The sequence below is a fragment of the Callorhinus ursinus genome, unplaced genomic scaffold, assembly GCF_003265705.2.
Source record: "Callorhinus ursinus isolate GAN/ISIS: 27379988/994484 unplaced genomic scaffold, GSC_fseal_2.0 scaffold3, whole genome shotgun sequence".
In the NCBI taxonomy this organism is placed as follows: domain Eukaryota; kingdom Metazoa; phylum Chordata; class Mammalia; order Carnivora; family Otariidae; genus Callorhinus; species Callorhinus ursinus.
The window spans coordinates 63627282-63652203 of record NW_027397065.1 but is presented as its reverse complement, the minus strand read 5'-3'; the positions used below and the strand labels follow the sequence as shown (position 1 = coordinate 63652203).

The window sequence follows — 24922 nt, the reverse complement described above, 5'->3', positions numbered from 1 at the left end:
AACCCTCAGATATAGGGAAAGTGATCTGGTCTTAGGAAATGTCAGACCAGAGATCCCACAAAAGTCAAACCCATGACTGGGGTGTAAGTCATGCACTTGGGCAGCATCTGTCTGGGCAGTACATAATTGTGGCCATGACTGCATTGCTAACCTCTCGCTCAGCCATTTGCTGAAGCAGTCATTCTTTGGGAAATGGGAGTTAGACCCTTCCCCCTTCTGAAATCCAAAATGCCCTCAGTGATGTCCTTGTCCATACCACCCTTTCTGACAGCTTGTGGTGCCTTACAAGTTGCTGAAAGAATGTTGCCTGGAGGGAGGCTTTCTGGGTTAAGACACGCTATGGATTCAGCCTTCCGGTGTATGGGCTCGACATAAAAGGGTGATCTAATATCAGCAGAACTGATTCTAATACATCAGGCTGCATCAGAGTCATCTGGGGACAATTACTAGAAATATCAAGTCTTGGGCCCCATTCCCAGTCATTAGGATTCAGTAAGACCCTGGGGCAGGGCCCATGATTCTGTGTTTGTGACAAGTGTCCCAAGTGACTCTGAAGCAAGAGGTCATGAACACTACTCCATGAAACACTTCTCATGACAACACAGAGTAGTCGTGTTCCTTCTGATTCTGAGCTCGAGGAGACCTGGGAAACTTGGTGCCTCAGGTGCCCTCAAGACCCCGAGGACGATATGGCTGAGTTGAGAGACTGGCTGCCTGATTGGGGCAGCTGCAAGCACTGTTTCTGTCTTGGCCCCACTACAACCTCTTGATTCTCCGTCTTTCTGCCCATAAAATGGAGCACCCATATTTTGAGTTAGGAGAAAAGGTACTATATGATAATAGAGGAAATGTGGATTAGAGGTGTTCTATCTTTTTTAAAAAAATTGTTTAATATACTTTTATTTTTAGAGCAGTTTTAGTTTCACAGCAAAACTGAGAGGAAGGTACAGAGATTTCCGGCATCTATCCCCTGCCACCTCTCCTCCCCACACACACATACAGCCTCCCTCATCATCAGCATCCTCCCCCAGAATGGCACATTCGTTATAAGGGATGAACCTAGATTGATCCATTATTATCGAAAAGTGTTCTGTCTTAAACTCTCAAACATTTACCCACAGCTTACACTACCTTCTGGTTTTCACAATACCCTCACTAGAGTTTTGCAATAAATCATTTCACTCATGAAATACAGAGGCATGGAGATGTGTTCTAGAGCCGACAGTGACATCCATCATTCCACCAACTAGACAAGTGAACTGAAGTCTGGGCCCTCAAGCTCCCACGGAACTAGACCCAAGACTATAACATGATCCAATCACCAGGGTGGGGGGCTTCCTGGCAGGCTCTCCTGCCTTTCTGCATAAAATCCCTGACTGGATATAGGTGTTGCCATCATTACCTTAATCCAGAGAGTTGCCAAAAAGACATTCAAAATGAACATGAAAGACTTTTAAAACTTTTATGTGATCATAGTCTGAAACTGGACCAGCTATAGCTTAATAGTCTTCTCCAATTCTCTTAGTAGAGGTATCTTGGACTTAACATAGATTATGGTGGGAGTCAGGAGACCTGAGTTCTGGTTCAAACTTGACCAGTAATTTGCTGTGAGCTTGGGAAATTTACCAGTTCTTGGGGTTTCCTATTTATAAAATGAGAGTTCTTGATTCTAAGCTCTCTTTTTGGTCTAATATCCTCCAATCTAACTCCCACCAATCCACTGGGAAAGCTTAGGTTGTATGGATAAGTGCCTTGCTCAGGAGCCAGCCTGAGAAGAAATCACTGCTACTTGGTGAATTTCCAGGGGTGCAGAAAGCAGAAGGCTCAGAGAAAACATGGCGGTGGGTTACGTTTACATTTTCTTGCCCACTGGGCATAAACAGATGCCTCCACCATTCATTTTGCCTTAAGCGTTTGTCCTGCTGCCTGGGGAAGTTCAGGACTTCTTGCAGTCAGAGCAGGATGGCAAGGAGGAAGCTCATGAGGAGATATTTGTGCTCCTAAAAGTGAATAAGGAAGTTGTGGGCATCTCTGACCTCATGACCAGGCATGTGAATGTTGCTAAAGATTGATGAATCGTGGTGAGGCTGGGCCTTAGCAGGCACCTACTTCATCTCCAAGTATATTGGCAGCACATTCGCTAGAATCTGAGTTTCGAGTAAGTGAAGGGCATAGACTATGCTTTAAGGATATCCTCAAAGCCTTGGTAGTAGGTCTCAGTAAATGCCTACTGAATGAATGAACACCCCTGAAGGATGGAATCATAACAACTAGAGGGAAACATTTTGCTCCTCGGTACAGCTGTTTCTAGGACTAGACTACGGGATGCCAGGACCAAGGTATGGGCTCTACCTCAATGGCTCTCCTTACACTTCTTTACCTTGTGTCGATGCCTGCTGTCTCTGTATTAAGGACCTCTTAGGAAGGAGAGTGGGCTGAGGACCATCTCGATTTTTTAAAATATATTTATTTAAAATATTACTGTACTGTAGCAAAAAGCACATAACATAAAATATAACATCTTAGCCATTTTTAAGTGTACATACAGTTCAGCTGGGTTAAGTATATTCACATTGTTGGGAAATGAGGACTTTCTCTTTTTTTAAAATTTATTTTTAAAGCTTTTTATTTATTTATTTATTTATTTGACAGAGAGAGACACAGCGAGAGAGGGAGCACAAGCAGGGGGAGTGGGAGAGGGAGAAGCAGGCTTCCCGCGGAGCAGGGAGCCCGATGCGGGGCTCCATCCCAGGACCCTGGGATCATGACCTGAGCCGAAGGCAGACGCTTAACAACTGAGCCATCCAGGCGTCCCAAGGACTTTCTCTTTTTAAGAGCAGCTCCTGAGACCTGAAAAATATATACATTTCAGGAATTAAATATTAGAGGAGAAATGGCTATAGACTACCTTTCTAAACTTTAAATTCAATTTTCTAAAAAATTATTAAGGAATTGGTGCTATGTTTTCATGATTAAAAAATCCTTCAGTAGTTGAATTTAAAAGAAAGAGTTCACATGGTGACCATGACTATTGCAGATGTCTTTGCTGCATCTTTCAATTTGGGGCTTTTTCTTATGATATAAAATATTTCAATGTCAAATTCTTATTTATTTCCTCTTTGGTTGGGTGAGCATCTTCCAAGTTAAGTAAAGCTGGGTTGTCATACCACATATCACCATTAGGTGCTACAGCTTGACATAGTAAATGGACTGGGGGTGCCTAGGTGGCTCAGTCGGGTAAGCTAATGACTCTGTGTTTCAGCTTAGGTTATGATCTCAGGGTCATGAGATTGAGCCCCACGTCAGGCTCTGTCAGCAGAGTCTGCTTGAGATTCTCTCCCTCCCTGTCCTGCCCTCCCCCAGCTCACATGCACGCATGCACACACACACACACTCTCTCTCTCTCTCTCTCTCAAATAAATAAATAAAACCTTTTAAAAAAATAGTAAAGGGACTGGAAATAGCAGAACAAAACTTCTTTCCTTCCTCTCTTCTTTCCCTTTCTGTGACTTTTGGGTGCCATACTGCATGCTAGGCCCTATAGACACAGCAACAAAAAGACAAAACCTCTGGGTGAGACAGACAAGTCGTTACAATAGGAGGTAGTAGGGTTTGTTTTGTTTTGGTTTGTTTTTTAAGAGAGAGAGCGCATGTGCAGGGGGTGGGGAGGTAAGGGCAGAGGGAGAGAGAGAATCTTAAGCAGGCTCGGCGCCCTTCACGGAGCCTGACCTGGAGTGCAATGCAGAGCCTCACATGGGGTCAAACTCACAACCCCGAGATTAGGACCCTAAGATCATGACCGGAGCCAAGGTCAAGAGCTGACGCTTAACTGACTGAGCCAGCCAAGCACCTTGGTTGTGGTAGGTTTAGGGGAGGGGAATGTCTGTGGTGCTGTGGGAAGACCAGTTCGGTCTGCTGTGGGAATGCATGTGAGGCATGAGGTGGGCTGAACCAGGGCAGGGGCTTCAGGGGTAGAGAGAGATTTTGGCTTTTGGAGCAACTTTGGTGGGTTCATGTTTCTGTGGAGGCCATGGGTGCAAGTGGGCCTGTTACCCTTGTCCACTGTCAATCACAGGTCACAAAATGGTGACTTGCTGACCTGTTTGGTTTGGCTCACGTGGCTTTATTTTTTTAATGTGTACTACTAACCGTAATGAAATACAGATTTTTAGCTTCTCGTGAGAAATCAGAAGGCCTAGCAGCAATTAGCAAGAACCAAGTCATGTCTGCCCCTTTGGGGCATCATCCCCTAGTCAGCTTATTCCCTCACTTAGGTTTTCGCCTGTCCCTTTGGGCAGGGCCAGTATTTAGTGGGTGTGTACGGTCCACATGAGTCACTTGCTAAATTGGTGAAATCTTCCTGTTCTATTGGTAAATAGCTCTCCTAAGCTTAGCACCCTTCTTGCTCAGGGGTACATTCTCCAACAGGGCGACTCCCCCAACTTCCTTTCCCCACTACTTGGCTATAAAGAGGTCCCATCTGATATCAAGGGTCTCTACTTCCCTGCTCCAGCGCTGTATCTTGCATCCATTTGCTGGTTAGTCCTTGCCCTGTGCCTCTGGGATGGCCATTCAGTAGTTTGAAGAATACTCCTGCCTTTAGGCGATGAAGTCTGTGGTCTCAGGGCTGAACCATGCAATCTTGCCTCCTGGAGCAGGGAATGTGTCCAATCACAAATTGCTTTGGAATTTTGGTTTTTGTGTCTTTTTTTAACTTTTAATTATAAAAACTCTTTTATTTCAGCAATGTTTATATTTCCATAGCATGGTGCTGAATATGACCAATATGGAGAGGATTAGGTAAATTTTTACAACCTAAGGGAGACAGGAAATTATTTTTTATTTTTGTAGCTCCGACACATTAAAATAGTGTGATTTCCACCCCCATCTATTGAATGCCATTCCAGAGACATATTTAAGTTCTTTGTAGTCAGTGTCAGGTGGCAAATACGGTTAAAATAATTGATTATAATAATAATACACCCATTTGGACTTTCTAAAACCAGCCTATTTACCTTCCCTTCGCAAACAGCACATCTGTGTGAGCCCTGAAGGCCAACCTTAGGGGAACCTGTTGTTTCTCCTCTAAGAACTTGGTCTGTGTCTAAAGAAACACTTGTTCCGTTTTAATTAGAAACTGGTGGGGCTCTGGGCTGGCTGGCTGGCTGCTTCATGCCACGCTGTAAACCGGAGGGCTGAGCGCGGGCCAGAGAGTCTGAGCATATCTTCGGGGTGAGATATTTGATTACACAAGGGAGGGGAGCTGATTGCCAGTCCTCCCAACTGGAGAAAAAATTCTGGGTGGCAGGAGCTAAGGATAGGGTGATAGAAAGTGATACACTAAGGAGAGTGGGGTGAGGTGAGGAGAAGAACCTGCCCGGGCCGGGTTGGTGTCAGCTGCAAGGTGGCCGGGTTTGCCTCTGCCCTGCGTCTATCCAGACTGGAACTCCACGGGACTAAGTCATTGTGGGGTTTGGTTGGCCACTGGTTCGCAACTCTCCCTTCTCCTCCTCACCTACATAAACCCATTTCTCCCGGCACCAGCAAATGAGCTAACTTCCTTGCACCTCCCTCTGGGTCTCGCTCAGATGATGAAATTGAGGAAAAGGCAGGCTCTTGACTACTTCTCCCTCTGGAGCTAAGGCAGCAGCTTCCTGTGCCTTTCTCCCCCATGGAGGGGATTTACCACTCCTGTGTTCTCTGCACACCTCATCTGACCCGGGGCTCCAGGCCCTCGGCCCCCTAGAATGTGAACTGCGTGATGCCAGTGACCATAGCGTCCATTTGTTTGCAGAGCCCAGCATCGAGCGGCGTATCTGGCACGAATCAATTCAGTAAGAGTAACACATGTTTATCAACTGAAGGAAGGCAAAATCCAGGCGAGAGGTGGGAAACGGCATTGGCATTATTAAGTGCATTTTCCAAAACTGTGCTGCTTTCAACGATCGAAAGTATAGCAAGACCTTGAAGTACTTGGGGAATCATGAATGAGTCATGCAGGGAGAGCAGAGCAAAGCCAAAACGACCAGTAAAATTTTAGCCATTGATTGGGAACTGCGTTGTTACTTTATGTTAAATAGCAGCTCAGATATATGTGTGATGCTCAAACGTCAGTCTCATTCTGAATAAATCAGAGTATACTATTTGTTTTTTTTTTTAAAGATTTTATTTATTTGAGAGAGAGAGAATGAGAGAGAGCACATGAGAGGGGGGAGGGTCAGAGGGAGAAGCAGACTCTCTGCTGAGCAGGGAGCCCGATGGGGGACTCGATCCCGAGACTCCAGGATCATGACCTGAGCCGAAGGCAGTCGCTTAACCAACTGAGCCACCCAGGCGCCCCAGAGTGTACTATTTGTATAATTTGTATTCACTTTAATTCTCTTTTGAAATGTCTCATGGACTCTATTGCCACTCTATTGGGATCGGTAGCGACCACTGTTGAGCTCTTGCCATGAGCCAAGCCCGTCGTGAGACACTTTCCAGGTATTTGTTGTCACTGCTGAGCTGTGAGGTAGAGACTGTCCTCATTGTGCACAAGGAACCCGAGGCTCACATTGGTTATGAGACAGCATGACCCTGAGCTTGGAGAGACTTGGTTTGCAAAGTCTGCCTCATTTGGGGACTTTAGGGGCGTTATTTAACTATAGTCATTAAAACCGGAACATTTGGAAAGAAGTCAATGTTTGCCTTGGCCAAACCACATTGGGTCAGTGCAGTTGGAGGGGCGGCGGTACGTGAATGCTGCCTTGCGTGTCGGATATACACTTATTTACGTAAACTGTTCCCTTTCATTGGGACGGGAGGAGAGGAGGCTTTAAGGTCAGGAAGACTTTTAACTCCAGAGTATGGAAGAGCCTTTTCACTCGCAAGCCGGACAGGCCTTTCTCTTGGACGTGAAAGATCCCACCACAAAAACCTCACTGAGCTTGTTACACATTATCTTCCAAATATCAACTCCAATTAAAAAGACCGTCTGGCCCACTGACAATTACCCATTGGCTTCCGCACAGTGTGTTATCCTACAGCGCTTCCTCAGGCACTATAATTAGGTGATTGTGTAAGGAGTCTGCAGTGCACGTTTGAGTAGCGACTCTATTTTTTTTAAATTTTTTATTGTTATGTGAATCACCATACATTACATCATTAGTTTTTGATGTAGTGTTCCATGATTCATTGTTTGTGCATAACACCCAGTGCTCCACGCAGAATGTGCCCTCTTTAATACCCATCACCAGGCTAACCCATCCCCCCACCCCCCTCCCCTCTAGAACCCTCAGTTTGTTTTTCAGAGTCCATCATCTCTCATGGTTCGTCTCCCCCTCCGACTTACTCCTCTTCATTCTTTCCCTCCTGCTATCTTCTTCTTTTTCTTTTTTCTTAACATATGTTGCATTATTTGTTTCGGAGGTACAGAGCTGTGATTCAACAGTCTTGCACAATTCACAGCACTCACCATAGCACATACCCTCCCCAATGTCTATCACCCAGGCACCCCATCCCTCCCACCCCCCCCCACTCCAGCCACCCTCAGTTTGTTTCCTGAGTTTAAGAATTCCTCATATCAGTGAGGTCATATGATACATGTCTTTCTCTGATTGACTTATTTCACTCAGCATAACACCCTCCAGTTCCATCCACGTCGTTGCAAATGGCAAGATCTCATTCCTTTTGATGGCTGCATAATATTCCATTGTGTATATATACCACTTCTTCTTTATCCATTCATCTGTCGATGGACATCTTGGCTCTTTCCACAGTTTGGCTATTGTGGACGTTGCTGCTATAAACATCGGGGTGCACGTACCCCTTCGGATCCCTACATTTGTATCTTTGGGGTAAATACCCAGTAGTGCAATTGCTGGATCGTATGGTAGCTCTATTTTCAACTGTTTGAGGAACCTCCATACTGTTTTCCAGAGTGGCTGCACCAGCTTGCATTCCCACCAACAGTGTAGGAGGGTTCCCCTTTCTCCACATCTCCGCCAACATCTGTCGTTTCCTGACTTGTTCATTTTAGCCATTCTGACTGGTGTGAGGTGGTATCTCATTGAGGTTTTGATTTGGATTTCCCTGATGCTGAGCGATGTTGAGCACTTTTTCACGTGTCTGTTGGCCATTTGGATGTCTTCTTTGGAAAAATGTCTGTTCATGTCGTCTGCCCATTTCTTGATTGGATTATTTGTTCTTTGGGTGTTGAGTTTGATAAGTTCTTTATAGATTTTGGATACTAGCCCTTTATCTGATATGTCATTTGCAAATATTTTCTCCCATTCTGTCGGTTGTCTTTTGGTTTTGTGGACTGTTTCTTTTGCTGTGAGTAGTGACTCTATTTGGCCCATGATGTCACTTCCTCACTCTGGTCCCTTCTCATCATATAGCTTTTGCCGTGGTGTGCTTGGCATGCAATACACATGAAATCAGACCTTCCTTGAGTTTTCTGTGAAGTAATGATAGCACCTAGAATGAGTCACTTGGGACAGGAGCCTTTACATACCTGAAATAATTATGATGTAAGAGCTGAGAGTTCTGGGAACCTGATTTTTCAGCTCCTCTATCTGGACAAGTCCCTCAGCCTCTCAGAGACTTTCTTTATCTGGAAATTGGGGGTCATGGTCCCCACAACCTCAATAGATTAGAATGCATAGCATATATAAATTACTTCCCTTTTTCTCCCCTGCTACCCCCAATCAGTGACTCTGCCCCGAGCGTTCCACCTCTTAAGTATCTCTCAACTCCTTCCACGTTTCTCTTATCTCCATGGCCACCATCCTGGTCTGAGCCATGGTCTGCTCTTGACTTTGACCACTGCACTAGCCTCTTGACTGTTTTGGGTGCATCCACTCGTACACCCCTCTAGTAAACTTGCTGCTGCCTCAGCGATCTTTCTGGACAATCACTTGGAACACATCCTCTAGCTTAAAACCTTCCAGTGGCATCTTTTTGCTCTTAGGATAAAGCTCAGATTCTTCATCTTGACCTATAAGACCCTGCATGATCAGTTCCTGTCTATATCTGGAACCTCATGTCATGCCACTCTCCCCGTCACTAGCATCACAGCCAAATCAACTTATTTTCAGCAACTTGGGTAGATCAAGAACTTTCTTCTATAAAAGACCTTGGCACTGGACATTCTTTCTGCCTGGAATATCCTCTAACCTCTTCTCAACCCCCTGCCCATGCCCCATCCAGATCCTTCTTCAAGAAATAACTGGAAATGCCACTTCTTTGGGAAATCCTTCTGAGACCCCCCTGCCCCATCATATAATATCCTGATCAACAGTCTTACTCTATGTCGTAGCATATGTCACGCCTCCAGCTAAATAATTATCTGGGAAGATAGTGGTTTAAAGTCTGTCTCCTGCTCTGGACCATTTCTTCCACCCAGTCTTCTTCCCAGCATACCATGTGGCACATAATGTTCACTGATAAATATTGTGGAGGGGATACTTTATTATTCCTCTCTGAATTTAATTCTGCCATTGTTTGCAGTCGAACATCCTCCAGCTTCCTCTTGGTTGAGAGGACACATGGCTCTGTGTGAGGGAACCCCACTCTGGGTTCTCCTAGTCACCAGGGGCTGGTTGGAAAGCAGGGTAAGAATCAGGAAGAGTCATAAATCTGCCCTGGGTCAGAGCTAGAAAGAAGCTTAGGGTTCAGTGAACCCCATGGCCATATTTTCCAGATAGGAAAACTGAGGCCAAGAGAAATTGAATGTTTATGTCCAAGAGCAGAGCAAAGGAATGGAACTCAATGACCCCAAAATGTTCTTTTATCAGGCAGAAATACATCAACATAAAAATATGCATTTATACATGGTTTGTAGAACATTTTGTAATTTTTACTTCCATCGCCTCATTGATCCTCACAGCAGCATTGAGACAAAGGGAGGGCAAGCATTGTTTATCCTCACTTGACAGAGGAAGAAACAAGAACAGAGCGTCTGGGTGATTTACACCTACTCAAGGTCCTGCCAGCTTCCAAGTGCAAACGCCTGAGTCCCTGAGCCTCTGGTTCTTGGGTGGATCTTTTTCCTACTGTACTACCCTGTATCTCTTACAAATAAATACTTGGGCAGCTCCATTTCTGGTAAGAAAAACACTGGCCAGAAATACCTTTGCTCACAGCTGTGAGCAAAGACAAGTTCTGCTTGTCTCTTCCTTGCTCAGTTGATGGTTGTGTCATCCGACAGCCACCTCTCCATCTGTCAGGTGAAGCTGCCTGATGTCACAGTGTGCTTGCTGTGGAGTCAGCCTCACCTGGGCTTCAACTCTGGCTCCGCTACTTAGCAACCGGGTGACCCTAACTAGATTAATAAGTACCTCTCTGAGCTTTGGCTGTTTGGCTGTAAAAAGCAGTTACTCATTGCCTCTTCCTAACTTTGTTCAGGATTGAATCAGGCAGTACCTTTAGGATGCAGAGGAAACAAAAGGCACTCCATTAACACTATTTGTCCTAATAGCAAAGGCAGGCTAGAGCGACAAAACTGAGAAGAACACTGTCAGAAAGGGCCAACCTTTGGGTAGAAGAAGTATAGGGAGTTGTCAGAAGGGCAAAATGGGCCCTGGGGGTGTGGTTAAAAGGGGAGCAGTTTCGCAGGCTGATGTGGATTATATTTTAGGGGTAGTCTTGTTGGCTGCCTCCTGGTTTCACGGGAGTCCCCATGTGCCATGCACATTATGCGCGTGCCTGCTTGCTCATGGGGGAGGGGGTGGAAGTGGACGGAAAGGCAAGGGCCTGCAGGGACCCAGCATCTCCCCTCCCCCCAGCAGCATGAACACAGTGCTGCACACACTATGTTCCCCATCTCTGCATTTGGATGGGGAAAGTTAAATAAATGGGAGAAAATATTTACAAGTTAGTCTGATTGCCAATCTGAAGATGGTTTCATTCTCAAAACCATTTGGGAGCTTTTGTTTTTCTAAACTGTGACTTCACAAAATGTATCCAGAAATGGTAATTTAAGGCAGTGAACTGAGCTGTGAACACTGTTATTTTATGAATATGCTTTCTCCCAGTCTGGAAGTCGAAGTCTAAAAACACCATCCCTAAAAAGTTAAACTAGAAAATAGAAATGGAGAATGGTTTTTTCGTTGTTAACATTTAGATTAAAATTTCATGGCAGACTCAGGAGCAAGGAGGAGCGGTTGCAGGAGGAGGTGACAGGTGATCAAAGGAGAGAGACCAAGTTAAAAAAAAAAAAAAAGACTAGAGCCCAGGTCCTTCCGGGGAGGGCTGTCTGCTCCGAAGTATCCTCTCAGGCAGGCAGGAGGCAGGGCCCTTGACCAGGTCCAGGGGCTGTGTCTCAGCCCTCGGGCTGGGGCACTGCATTTTGTCCGCAGATCGAGGGCGAGTCCAGGGGCGGACCGACATCCCCCCCCCCCGCCCTCCCGAGCTCCCACGATTGAGATGAAAGCGGGAGCTGGGACAGCTCGTGTCCCGCGCGAAATCCCCACAGCAAGGTTTGGAAGCCCACACTGGCATGGCCAGCTTGTCCCCTCCTGGAGGCAGGCAGACGCCGGGAGCCAAGTGGAGTCAGAGGAATCGAATGTCTAACTGGGGAGGGAGAGACGGTTCTCTCAGGACGAGAATCAGCCCTGCCACCAGGGCCCAAGGGCACCAAGTCCTGGGCCAAGGCTGCATTCCTCGCAAGGACACTGGCCGCGCGTGCATCTGTGTCAGTTCTGCTCTCACTGCCACCAAACTCCATTCTGAGGGGCAACATCCTTTCTTTTAAGGAAAAGACAAAGCTTTCTCTCCTCCACAACATTTTGTATTCCTATATCCCCCAGTGACTGAAAATGATGAATTCAAGTGAACAAGTGAAATAAGATGGCAAAGAAATTGAGGCACGCACATATTCCTTGAAATGGCTTCTGATGTGAGTACATGTGTGGGGGTGGGGGTGCAGAGGAAGGTGGTCTCTGGGCCGGAAAACGGAATTCTGGCCAGCTTAGGTTAGATCATTGTTGAGAACAAGGAGCCAAACCGGAAGTTTCTAAGTGGTAGAGGGGGGACGGCACAGTGGTAGTGGTAGGTCGGGGCCGTTTGCAGGGGGGTCTCTGTCTTCAGGCCCCTCTTTTCCTGCTTCTGCCCATATCCCTGGGATCTCACGCACCCAATGATGTCAGTGATGGTATGTGCCGACAACCTTTAATTCCCTATCCCCTTCCCTTCTCTCCTGAGCTTGGGATTCAACCGTCTACCGTTCACCCTCACGCCCCCCAGGCAGCCTAAATACCCCACAGCCAACGTGAAGAACGCACCACAATGCATCGGCACCTACTGTGCCCACCAGCACCAGCCCCTCTGTCGGTCCCATCGTCCATAAACCTGGAAATGAGTCACAATCCCACTTCCCCCTCTGCCCTGAAATCTAATCTGTTAGCCCAGCCGGCAGATTATCTTTTTCTTTCCATTTCCGTCAGGCTTGTCTTCTCTCCTTCCCATCCCATGCATGATTGCCTCGGTTCAGACCTTCCCCCACATCTTTCTCCTGGCCCTATTGCAACTGCCACCTAACTGGTCTCCCTGCTTCTACTCTGATCTAGCCCAAGCCATACTCCACACTGTTGCTGCAGCGGGCTTTCTGATGCGACCCTCAAAAGTCTTCACCTTACCCACAAGATAAAGTCCATACTCCTCACTAAAGCAGGCAAAGCTCCCCTTGCTCTGGACATTGTCCAGCTCTCCAGCTTTCCCTTTTACTTCCCTTTTCTAACGTCTTTCCCCAGAACATGGTATCGTGCAGCTGCGTGTGCCAGGCACCATATAGGAGATACAGTGGTAAACATGACCGTCACGTGCACCTTACATCCGTCTACACAGAGCCCGGTGCCTTTGCTCACCCGCTTCTCTCTGCTGCTCTGAGACTGCACGTCCTTCCCCCACATCTACTGACAGATGCACACTCCTCTTTCGGGACACAGCTTCGGGGCCCTTCCTCTGTGTCCCAACGGCTCCCTGTGCGTGGGGCCGGATTTGTACATTCTCCGTATTCCACGGCAGGCACCACCTCATCCTCCCTGGGTGATCTTGGGCAAGTCACTGTGTTAACAATTTCCCATGTATAAAATGAAGATGATGATGACATTGTAGGGAAGGTTAAACTTTACCTGTCTTAGGCTTCAGCTGTGATTCTTAAACTAAAAGATTAACGAGATAAATGACCAGTTTATTAACATGTGCAGCACACATCACCCAGGAGAAATCCGAACCAAAAGTAACTCAAAGCCGTGGCTTAGAAATGTGGCTTATCTATCGTGTTCAGCGCAGAACAGTTCATCTGTAGAGGAATGACAGGACAGAGGCGAGCCACACTAGGTGTCCCCGGGTGGCGGCAACCTGTGGGAAGGTGGATGTACTGGAGGGAACTAATGGTGTAAGATTTGTTTGCAGCTTCCTTGGGTGCCACCTCTGGGCTGATAAGAGCTTGTCTCCAGTAAAAGGAGAATTTATATCTTGCCTTGAGGCAGAAAAAGAGTTTTTTTCTGAGTTTGTTTCTTCCGAATTTGCCTTTAGCTCAAAATAATTTTTTTAAAGATTTTATTTATTTATTTGAGAAAGAAAGCGCACGTATGAGTGAGAGGGAGAAGCAGGCCCCCCGCCAAGCAGGGAGCCTGATGCGGGGCTCGATCCCAGGACCCTGAGACCATGACCTGAGCCAAAGGCAGACGCTTAACCCACTGAGCCACCCAGGTGCCCCAAATAATTTTTATATCAAAGAGATCTAAATGGGGGTGACATATTCTGCTTTCCTTCAATATCAACTTCATCCAGTTGTGTTGGAACCGGGTGTCTGCTCCATCGTGTGCCCAATAAATAGTAGCTGCGGTAATAACGGTCTCGGCATGCTAGCGATGGGGAGCGAGATGGTGCAGCTGCTGTGGAAATGGTTTGGTTGTTTCTCATGAAGTTCAGCATCGACCCCATGACCCAGTAATTCCACACCGACGTGCATGCCCATGAGAAACGAAAACAGAGCCACACTGAAACCTGCACCCAGATGTCGACAGCAGTATCATTCGCAATAAGCCCAAAGCAGAAACCACCCAAATGTCCATCAGCAGATGAATGGATTAAACAGATGATGGCATATACATACAAGGGACAATCATTCAGCCATAAGAAGGAATGGAATTCTGGTACCCGCTACAACGTGGGTGAGTCTCAAAAACATTATCTGTCAGATACCTGAGGGACGAGTTTGGGCTTATAGAAAACAACCATCTAACAAATGATCCCAAGCTGATGTCTGTGAACACAGCCTTAAAATACTAGGATTTGGTTGGAGAAGGGGGAAGATGTTCCCAAACAACAGCCAGTGTGAGAAGAGGACCAAGAAAATGCTGGGGAAGACGGTGGGTGGGTGGGATTCTTGTTCTCATTGCTCAGAGAGCGGGGAGATTGGGGTGGTGCCGTAGCTGCCAGGGTCTAGCTCTCAGTTCTCCAACCCCTGCTTTCCCCAGGGCATTACCTCTGGGTTCCTGCAGCCTTTGGCACCTGCTTCAGTTTTACCTTGACCTTCTTCTTTCCCAGTAGACTAGGAGCATCTTGAAGACAGAGGCTGTGTTTTGGTCACCACAGTGTGTGTAGGAAGCGCTCATTCTCTGCTCATTTGGTAGAATAGAATCCAATCATTTAGGGAAGAGGCCCACCTTCCAGATACCCACAGAAAATGAAAATGCCCTCCAGCCGATGGCTAGAAATAGTGTTCCTAACTTGCCTGGTGGGGAGAGGAGGTAGGACTGACTTCCACTCTCTAGAAGAGCAGTGGATGAGTCCCTAGGAGAGGTCAAAGGGTCTTTGCCTTTCCTCCCAGCTCCTGGATTTTTGCATATGGTGGTGCATTTTGGTGGGAAGGCTGGAAGGTCCTTTCTTGGGTAATGGGATGTTTGAGCTGGGAAGGGATGAGGGGATGTGAGGAGACTTGATATGTGATGACAGGAGAAGGGACGGGGAAGAGCTGGGCTTGCTGGACCTACTGCACAGCCAGGCCAAAGGCACTGGTGGCAGTAAAGTGGTCATCAGAGAGCCTTCACCTGGCCAGGTATCCACTGCCCCCGGGAGGCCCCGCGCCACCCATCTATGGGTTCAGGGCTGTGCTCAGTGGACTGATTGAAACAGTCGTGTTATAGATGCATTGTGGCTTCACCTCTGGATCCTATGTTCCCATAGGATCCTGCTCTTCACACTGGTGCTACTTGCCCAATAGGGCTTTTCATACAAGATTTTCAGCTTTCCATGTTAACTCTGCTCGTGACTATCCACACATGAAGACCAGGAAGGTATTCAGAACCAACACAGCCTTGTTGAACATATTCCCAGGTCACTGTTGTCTTCACTGTCTTTCCACAGCTCAAACATCTCCAATGGTCTGTATCGTTACTACCCAAAGCAAGATTTGTGGACCGGCAGCACTGGCATCACCTGGGAACTTGTTAGAAATGCAGAATCTCAGGCTCCATCCCAGACTACTGAGTCAGAATCTGCATTTTAACAACATCCCTGGGGGCTCCGTGTGCACATTGAAGTAGGAGGAGGTGTGGAAGTTTGGTTGACATGAGACTGAGGTAAGTACAACTCCTTAGCTAACTCCACATCTTTCATTGCTCCTCTAAAGAAATATTTGCTCTGCAATAGCCTGGTCTAAATCAGCTTGGTGCCCTTAAGAGCTCTCTAACATGTGTGCTCTGACTTTTAGTCTCAGATGTCATTCTGATTTTTGTGTCTTTTTGAATACAGAAATGAACCCAGCATGTATTCTTCCGTAACTAATTTCTCTGAAGATGCCACCTTTATTTCCCAAGTTTTCCGTGTCCCGCAGCCAATCCCATGCCCTTCCCACTCCGACACGGGCCTGGAATTCCAGAATGCTAGTTCCAGATCAGGGCCCAGAGTCCATTTCTTTGCCTGGGAAGAAGTTTGAGAAGCCTTCAGAACATGCCATGGGCATTCATTCACACTTTTTTGTCTTTGGCCCATGCTTTCAAAGTCTAGCAGAAGCCATGCAACTTGCCTGAAGCTAGAGACATCAAAAGTATCAAGGCCACACTGTATCCTCCTTTCTCTAGACTCTAAGATCACTTGTCTGTACATATGATTTGGACGCTAACCCTATAAATCTTTGCACTGTGGTGGCAACTGGTCTATAAGTGTACTAAGAACTAACACCATGGTTTTCTTATTTAACTTGAACTTTGAAATAATTTTAGACTGACAGAAAAGTTGTCAAAATAGTAAGAGGAGTGCTCCCTTATGCCCCTCACCCAGCTTCTCCTAATGCTAACATCTTCCTTAACCAGGTACATAATGATCAAACGTGGGAAATGAGCTTCAGTACAATATTCTTAACGAAACTCCAGACCTTCTGAAGAGAGATTTCCCCAGTTTTCCCACTTGTGTTCTTTTCTTGTTTGAGGATCCAATCTGAGGTCCCACCTCAATTTAGTTGTCAAGTCTCCTTCCTCTACTCCAGGCTGGGAAACATTCTTCCATCTTTCCTTCCCTCTCTTGTACTTGATACTTTTGAACATTGCTGGTCAGTTATTTTGTAGAAGGTTCTTCAATTTAAGTTTGATGTTTTCTCAAGGCTAGATAGAGGTTTTGCATTTTTGGCAAAAATAAAAGTAAAAGTGATGTTGTGTTCTTCTCATTTGTATCAGGGAACATGATATCAATATTTCTTATTACTGGTGATCTTAGCCCTGATCACCTCATTAAGATGGTGTCTGCTGAGTTTCTCCAATGTAAATTTACTGTTTTTCTCTTTGTAATTAATAAATATCTTGGGTGAGATACTTTGAGATAATGTCAGTATTTTTTTTCCCTTAACCTTATGCCCACTAATGTTAACATCCTTTGGTAGATATGCCTGCAAAAATTATTCCTGTGGCACACACCACATGCATATCCATAAACAATTGTGTGAGATAAGTAAGCTCCTATTTAAACCAGTGCAATAAGGTTTTCTATTAATTAAACCTTCTTTGAACTGTCTTTTTAATGGGGCCCATTATAACAGGATTTCTTTAAAAAGATTTATTTATTTATTTTTAGAGAGAGAGGGAGAGAGAGCAGGGGGAGGGGCAAAGGGAGAGGGAAAAGGAGAGGAAATCTCAAGCAGACTCCCCACTGGGAGCCCAATGTGGGGCTTGATCTCACGACCCTGAGATCATGCCCTGAGTGGAAATCAAGAGTCGCTTAACTGACTGAGCCACCCAGGTGCCCTTTAACATGGTTTTAATATGACAGTGGCACAATCAAATAAATAAAACTGTCCTTCCTTCCTTCCTTCTTTCCTTCCTTCCTTCCTTCCTTCCTTCCTTCCTTCCATCCTTCCTTCCATCTAACCACCCATTCCATATTCCTTTTTTTTGTAAAAAAAGTACCAATACTTGTATTTCTCCCAGTTATGTCTTAACTGATGCCCCCGACTCCCTGTTGTTCTGTTTGAATTTTTATATGAACTTGCTGTTATGGCCAAAAAAATAAGCCAAGATGGAAACTTTAATTTCTTTGAGCAGATGGTTGTCAAAATCAATCTGAGAAAAGAGGTGCCAAATTGTTTGTTGGAATGCGCTATCACAGAAAATGCCTGTCATGGACATCTGTTGTTTTTGGCTTCTCAGCATCCCTCATTCCTTCTTTAGGTCACAGCACCCATATCTCCTTCACAGCATCTGACCTCCCATGTTCTTAGCCCATAGAGTTTAGTCAGATTGGCCTACTGGCTGGCACCAAACATGAACACATGCCCTAGGCTGGGACAGAATTATCCATCCTCCTGGCCATAGCCATCGGTGGAGACATTGGCATCCGGCTCTGGTTGGTCAGTCAGAATCTCCTCCAAGGTCCTTAATGAAATTATTAAATAAGAAACTCGTTCTGTCTACTGGGTAGCTAAGAGAGTGGGACTTAAGCTTGTAACTTCCACTGGACATCTTTGCTACCAGGTTGGGGAAGGACAGTCTAAGAATGAGGTCAACACAATGGAAGACAGAGAAGTGGTTGACAGGGGCTCTTCCTCATGACGTTAATTGAACACCTGGATCTAACTTGTTCTGAACCAGATCCACTGCAGGACTTTCCAGGGGCATGAGCTAATCAATTCCCTTTCATTGTTTAAGGCAGCTTGAGTTGAGTTTTCTGCTCCAGGTGACAGCATGTGCTCAGGGCTCTTCAGGATTCAAAGATGAGCCAGATGTGGCCCATGCATTCAAGGAGCCCTCAGCCTAGCAGAGAACATAAGACCAGTGTACACATATCCACAAGAAAGCGTGATCCACACATGAGGAGCTTGGCTGCAGGACCACAGTGGAGTGGGTGATGGATACCAGCTGGGGAGAATCTGGAGCCCTGAAGAGAAGAAGGACCTTATTCCGAGCAGAGGGAAAGACTTGGGCAAGGGTCCAGCCATGGAAAGTGTAGAAAGCTCAGTGTGTATTTTGAGGTTCTGTAGGTCATCCATAGCGACTGAAGGGTAGAGGTTAGGTTAAACAGGAAGATTTGGGGGACATAAACACAACAACTAGAGAAAAGATTTGTTTGAAACAAATTGTGGAGGCTCTGATTGGCAGTCTGAGGGATTTGACTGGCTGCAGGAAGATAGAGAGGAGTTTTGAATAGGAGGGGGAGGTATGGAAGATTAATTTGGCAGCCATGAGTGCAGTTGGAGGCGAAGGGTTGGAAGGCGGGGGACCTGTGAGGAGGCCAATGCAATTGTCCGGCTGGACCTCAGTGCAGGGCTGGGAAGGACCAGATGGAAAAAGAGGGCTGGAGGCGAATGGAATCCCAGCCTCTGAGAACATTCTGCAGAGCGGCTCTGGCCATATTTGCTCAAGAATCTTCCTTGTGGTATCATTTGAAAGCCATACTTTTTATTTCATGCTAAACATTGTCAGAGGGAGCAGTGGCAGATTCATCCTGACCATGAGCCAACTGGCCTGGCATGCACACGTTTAATGGCATTCCAGACCTCAGGGCCTGGCAGACTCCCTCAGAGCCCGGCCCCTGCCCTGGCTCCTGCCTTACCCAGAGTTAGATGTCAGGACGGAGCATCTCTCTTCTTCCTTGGTGACCTTCCCAGCAGAAAAGCTCCACAATGAGACCCCAATGAGGTCCCCTGAGTGAGACCTGTGCAGCTTGGCCTTCTTAGAGATGCCACTGCTTTGGCTTCACACTCGGTACCATTCTGATCACACCTTTACTCCTGCTCTCCCGGCCCGTCCCTCCCAGACCTTGAGCAAGTCCTGTTGGCACCACCATTGCTGATGCTCATCCAGGTCCCCACCATCACCTGTGTGCATTAGTGCAGGGGCCTCGCTGGTCTCCTCCACAGTCTATATTCCACAAAGCAGCTAGAAGAGTCCTTTAACATCACAGACCAGATCCTGTCTGTCACCTGTCTTCCTAAAACCTCCTGATGGCTTCCTGTCTGATTCAGAATAAAATCCTAAATCCTACAATGCCCCAAAGACTCCACATGACCCGGCCCTTGATTACCTCTCCCACTTTATCTCCTACCACTCCCCCATCCCTTTGAGCCTTTACATTTACCGCTCTTCCCACCTCTGCTGACTGTTCTCTTTGTCTTCATGGCCCACAATATGCCTCATCAGAATAAAAACTTGCCTCTGTCAGGATAGACTAAGATATGCTGCAGTAACAAACAACCTCCACGTCTCGGTGGCTCAGATTACAATGGGCCCTTTCTCTTTTACCACGCATGTCTGTCGTGGGTTGGCAGAGTGGCTCCATTCATCATAGTCACTCCAAGTTGACAGAACAGCCACCATCTTGAATGTTTCTGGTTGCCATCCTATAGGAAAAGAAAGAGACTCTCAAGAGTCTCATAATGGCAATTAAATGTCAGGCTTAGAAGAAACACAAGCCACTTCTGCTCACGCTCTTTGGTCAGTCACTGGCCTCAGTCAACTGCAAGGGAACCCAAACGTGTAACCTTACAATGTAGCCAGGAGTGGAAAGGATCTATGATTATTTGGTGAATAACACTCATGAAGACCACGATGGCTGATTTTTTATGTGTGTAGCATGAATGAGACCCCCTTGGAGTATCTTCCAGCCCAGCAATTCTGAGCTATGGCAGGGTTGGCCAGATGGGGTTAGGACTGAGAGTGGGTGGAGAGTGAGGACAGGGGAGGAGGACTGGTTACCTCAGCTCAAGCTCAGGGAGAAATGAGACCATGGCTGAGTTTGGTCGCTTACTGGGTCAGTCCAACTGATGCACATAAGAAAGTGTGGTGGCCAGTTTTCAGGTCCTTTAGGCCAAAGGTGCCTCTACTGATGGTGGGCTGGAAAGATCCCCTGCACAGACGGAACTTAATCTGCCATCAGCAATTCTTCCATTAGAGAGTCATTCCTTTGGTTGACTCTTTGGTTGACCCTTTGGCCATTCCTTTTGGTAGCATTGCATTTCCCAAGTTGTGTCTAGCAGAACACTTCTATTAGAGATGTCCCCAAATGCTCCTTGGTCAAATAAGGTTGTGAGCTGCTGGGTTAAACAAAATGACACAGGTTTTCCTCCACAGGCCTTCTCAGGGCCTTGTTTAATACGCTAACATGTACTATGTCTTTCTGAGATGGAACCAAAATATGCAGCATTTCCCTAATTTTTAAAATCAAGAAACCCTTGCATCTATGAATGACTCCCTAGAGTTCAACTGGGCAGTTTGGGGAAGTGTTGGTCTGGAAGCCTTTTGGTGCTCTTGAGTCTCCTGTGGAAGGTAGCTGTCTCTGGAGGGCTTTTCATGGGAGACTGAAAGCAGTGCACACAAGGCCTTGAGAAAATAGGACTCAGACAGGGGCTTGGGGAGGCAGAGGGTCTGAAAGGACGAAGTCAGGCGTGAAGGTCAGAAGTGATCCTTTCCCGAGTGTGGATGCAGAGCTGGAGCCCAGGAGAGGAAGAGCTCTCTATTCCCCCGCCCCTCACTGCCCCCAGCCTCACTGCTTCCTTCCCTCTCCTGCCCAATAAAGCTCATTAGTCCTGCTTTCCAAAGCTCTGGCCTTGACTGGTCTCCACCCTTCCAAGCCAAAAGTACACCAGGCTCTTTCTACTCTTGTTGGCTTAGCTCTCAAGTCCCTTCTGTGTGGAATGCCCTCTCTTCCCCCAACGTCAGTCTGGAAAATTCCCACTCATCCTATAATAGTACATTCAGGCAGCCACCTCCAGGAAACTGTCCCTGATACCCCGCCTCAGCTGGATTTATGGTTCATCCTTGAATCTCCCATGACACTGTGTTGTCTTTATCACTGTCCTCATCATGTATTTTATACTGTTTCTGTCCCTCTGATCTGGGGGCCCCTTGAGGGCTTTATCTTTATATGCTTTTATCTTTATATCCTTCCCCAGTAGGAGATAGATGCTAAATAATTAGTTGAATGAATGAAACCCAGGCACAGAGCCGGAAGTGGGTTAAAATTCCTTACATATACCATTTTAAAGAATTTCCCTAGTTAAAATAATCTCTTGTGTGTGTTTGGAAACCTCATCCTTATTTGTCATGGCTCACTTGTGCTGGTTCTCTGATTTCTCGGAGCCTTAACTCCTCTCTACCTTTCTTGCCCTCTGTCTGACCACTTCTTCCCTCTGTCGCTGTCCCCTTGACTGCCAGTATGCTCCGGGCCGCCTGCCTTACGGGTCTCCTCAAAGGGGGTGAAGGAATCTTGGAATGTGGATGGCCTACCCTCAGGGGTGTTTCCCTAAGCGGGGTGCGGGTGCAGATATCTTGAGAAGACACCCAAACTTGAAGGGTGGGAAGAGGGTTTGTGGTGGTGGTGGTGGTGTGAAGATTTAATGAGATAATATATGTAACAAGTTCTTCCCGAGTGTTAATCACAATGTTCATGATGAGGCTGGCTTGCGTGATTGGGCAAGCCTGCAAGGAAACTGCAGGTAGAGAGTCTGGCAAGGCTGTTATTCTCCCCACACCCAGGGCTGCATTACTTTTGCCTTTGTGGGCCCCTCTCTGTAAAATATTAAAAATTATATGACCACATGGCTTTATAAAGGGGGATATAATCCAGACTGGATTTCATATGATATAGTCAATATTGTTCTATTCAATTTTTCTTCTGATTTAAAAAATTATCAAAATTGATATTTAATTAAAAGGACCTCTAAAAATCTTGTGGCTCCTAGCCAAATGTCTCCTGGGCCTAATGGCTAAGTCAGCCCTGAGCCCACTGCTCTGCTCACTGCTCCCGGAACGCACAGGGCTCTTCCGTCCTTCTGGGTCGCACTGTTCCTTCAGCCTGGAACGTCTGTCCCTCATCCCACCCCCACCCTTTGCCCTTGTCCACCTGACAGATTCCTGCTCATCCCCAAGGCTCAGCTCAAATGTCACTTTCTCTTGCCAGTGTTAGCAAATTAAAATAGAGGGCGCCCAGCTGCATTTCAGATAAACAACAAGTGGTCGTTTTAATGTAACTATGTCCCAAATATCGCATGTCCCAAATCTTGCACAAGACATAGTGATACTGAGAAGCTGTGGTATGCTTATCTGAAATTCCGATGGTCTGGCAACCCAGCACTGTGGCTGTCCCTGGCTTGTTTCCCTCTCAGGTCTTCTTCTCACCTGCTGCTGGCCAGGGCATTCCCGCACTCTGTGCACCTGTCAGCACGCATGGTCCGCCCCGGTCTGCATCCTCCTCGTTGCTCCCCTCACCTGCCCCCGGGCCAGGATGTGGCAGTCTGTTCCTTGTCACCCATGAGTAAATGGGCGTTTTCCCTTTATCTCCCCCACCTACCTATTTATTTTCAGGGACGACTGGGCAGTATTTGGTTTTAATTTCATTCAGGATGTGATGAGACCAAAGTTAACTATTGCATGGGATCACAGTCAACAGTTCTGTCACCAAAGATGTGTCCCAAGAAGACACTCTGGATTGAGACATTTCATTACCTGATGGAAGAAAGCCCCAAAGCCCATGGCTGAGAGCCTACGTCCTCTCCCTGCCATTGTGCTCTGAGGTGGACAGTGTGAGGTCGTGGGTTCCCTCCTCCCTGGGACTCTGGGGTCAGATAGCAAATCAGCCGTGACCCAAGCAGGACTTTGCATGTCGAGGGGGGCAGTGCTTTTGGTTTTTGAGACTTAGGTTCAGGAAATTCTGATTTTCTGCCTTTACCTCAAGAGTGGATTAATTCTTTAAAGAGTTCTTTTAAACCTTTGCTTCGCTCAGCCCTGGCCACAGAGGAGAAAACTGGCCTGGGCTGATCTCATGGGCACAAGCCACCGGAGACGGTCAGAGCCTGGTGATGGGGCTCCTCATCCAGTGCTCCCACCGTTCTCGGCAGCAAGAATTCGGAACCTGAAGCTCCATAGAAGCAGCATTCCCTTTGAGGACCACTGCAAGGGGGCATCAATCCCTCAAGCCTGCACTCGTGATTCAAAATGATTCGAGCCTGGTGAGGATTTTCAGTAAGCATGGTGAAAGTTCTCTTTTTTATTGCTAGGAATTTCCCAGCTTTCAACACATTCTCCCTTACGTGAAAGAAATTCAAAGAAATTCATTTGCACATTCTCCCTTTGGAAAGGAAATTTCCAAAGCTGACCGCTGGTTAATCATGCTGAGCAAGAAACCACAGTACCTGTGTGTGTGTGTGTGTGTGTGTGTGTGTGTGTGTGTGTGTGTAGGGGTGTGTGTGTGTGTGGGGGGGCTGTCCTTCCCGTGGGAGCTGCCCGGCAGTTTCTGCCTCTCTACTGATCTCTAGCCCCCTCTCTGCTCATCCTGATGCTTACAGGAGCAGGCAACACCGCCCAAGGTAGTTTCAAGGGACAGTCAGCAGGTGTAATGAGCAAGAGAACAATGCAGCAGGCGGTTCCCTGGCCCCACCCACCTGGGGAGCCTCCCCCCCACGCCCCTCCTGGAGGGTCGCAGTCCTTGTTGGTCTAATCAAGGTTCTGGTAAGTTCTGCGCTTCTCTTTTTAACTTTAAAAAATTGTTTGATGTTATTTAACTCAAGGTTTTCCGAACTTATTTGATTAGAAAACGACCCCATCCTTTTGTTTTTGCGGAGCATCTCACCCAGTTAACGATCCTGGGAGCCTACTTTGGGGAAACGGCTCTAAAAAGGGAGCAGAAGGTAGCAGGAGCTAACAATCTTTGCATTCCCTCGGCATGTCACTAATTTTGTACCAGAATTTGGCTGACAGAAACCTCAGCTGGCCCCAGCACAGCCCTGGCAGAAGGACTCCAAATGCTGGAGCACATAGTGGGGCCCCGAGACACTGGGGACTCTCAGTGCAGGGGGCCAGGAGCGTCAGGAAGGAAAGGGCATTTCGGGCAGAGCCTGGCACTGCTCTGGATGCTGTCTGTTGGAAAACCTCAGCTGGCAGACACTTAGCATGAGTATTAAGAGTGTCAGAGTTTTGTTTTGGGTTTAAAACACTACACAAGGCTACCTTTTCATAGTCACAAGGCTGCCTGTGACATAACACAGGCTGTGTGTCATCCGAGGAGGAAGCATGCTCTCCTTCCCAACCCAGGGCACTGGCATTTCCTCTCTTTGGTGTGTTTTTCTTGCCACCAGAATGCACTCGGCTCAAGGCCACCATTTGCGCCAACTCCAAGGATTGTCATACAGAACAGAAGTGAATGGTGTCCCCCAAAGTTGTGCAAGGCGGTGGCTCCATCCAAGTGTTTGCCTGGTTCAGGGCAGAAGCCAAGATGCTCCTTATATGTTGGTACTCTCTGTTTCTTAAATCCTGCCTCAGTGTCACCTCTAATTAAAGCAGGCCCCATTTTTTTTCCTATTACAAAATAGCCCGTTTGTATTCTTCATAGCATTTATCATTGCCTGGATCACTACATATTTTTACTTTTTTGAATACCGCCTGTCCACTAAAATAAAATACCAACTACACGAGGGCAAAGATTTTTGGTTTTGGCCACTTTTGGATGACTG

General features: G+C 46.9%; 1 long non-coding RNA gene across 2 annotated transcripts; it reads left to right on the top strand.

Moving 5' to 3' along the window:
* Nucleotides 1-2174: 2174 nt before the first annotated feature.
* Nucleotides 2175-16741, top strand: LOC141372397 (uncharacterized). Of its 2 annotated transcripts, XR_012377602.1 has the most exons (4): nucleotides 11789-11878; nucleotides 13777-14159; nucleotides 15355-15569; nucleotides 15742-16741. It is a non-coding gene; the product is annotated as an uncharacterized lncRNA (long non-coding RNA). The 2 variants fall into 2 exon arrangements; XR_012377603.1 differs by lacking the exons at nucleotides 11789-11878; nucleotides 13777-14159 and adding an exon at nucleotides 2175-2339.
* The last annotated feature ends 8181 nt before the right edge of the window (nucleotides 16742-24922 follow it).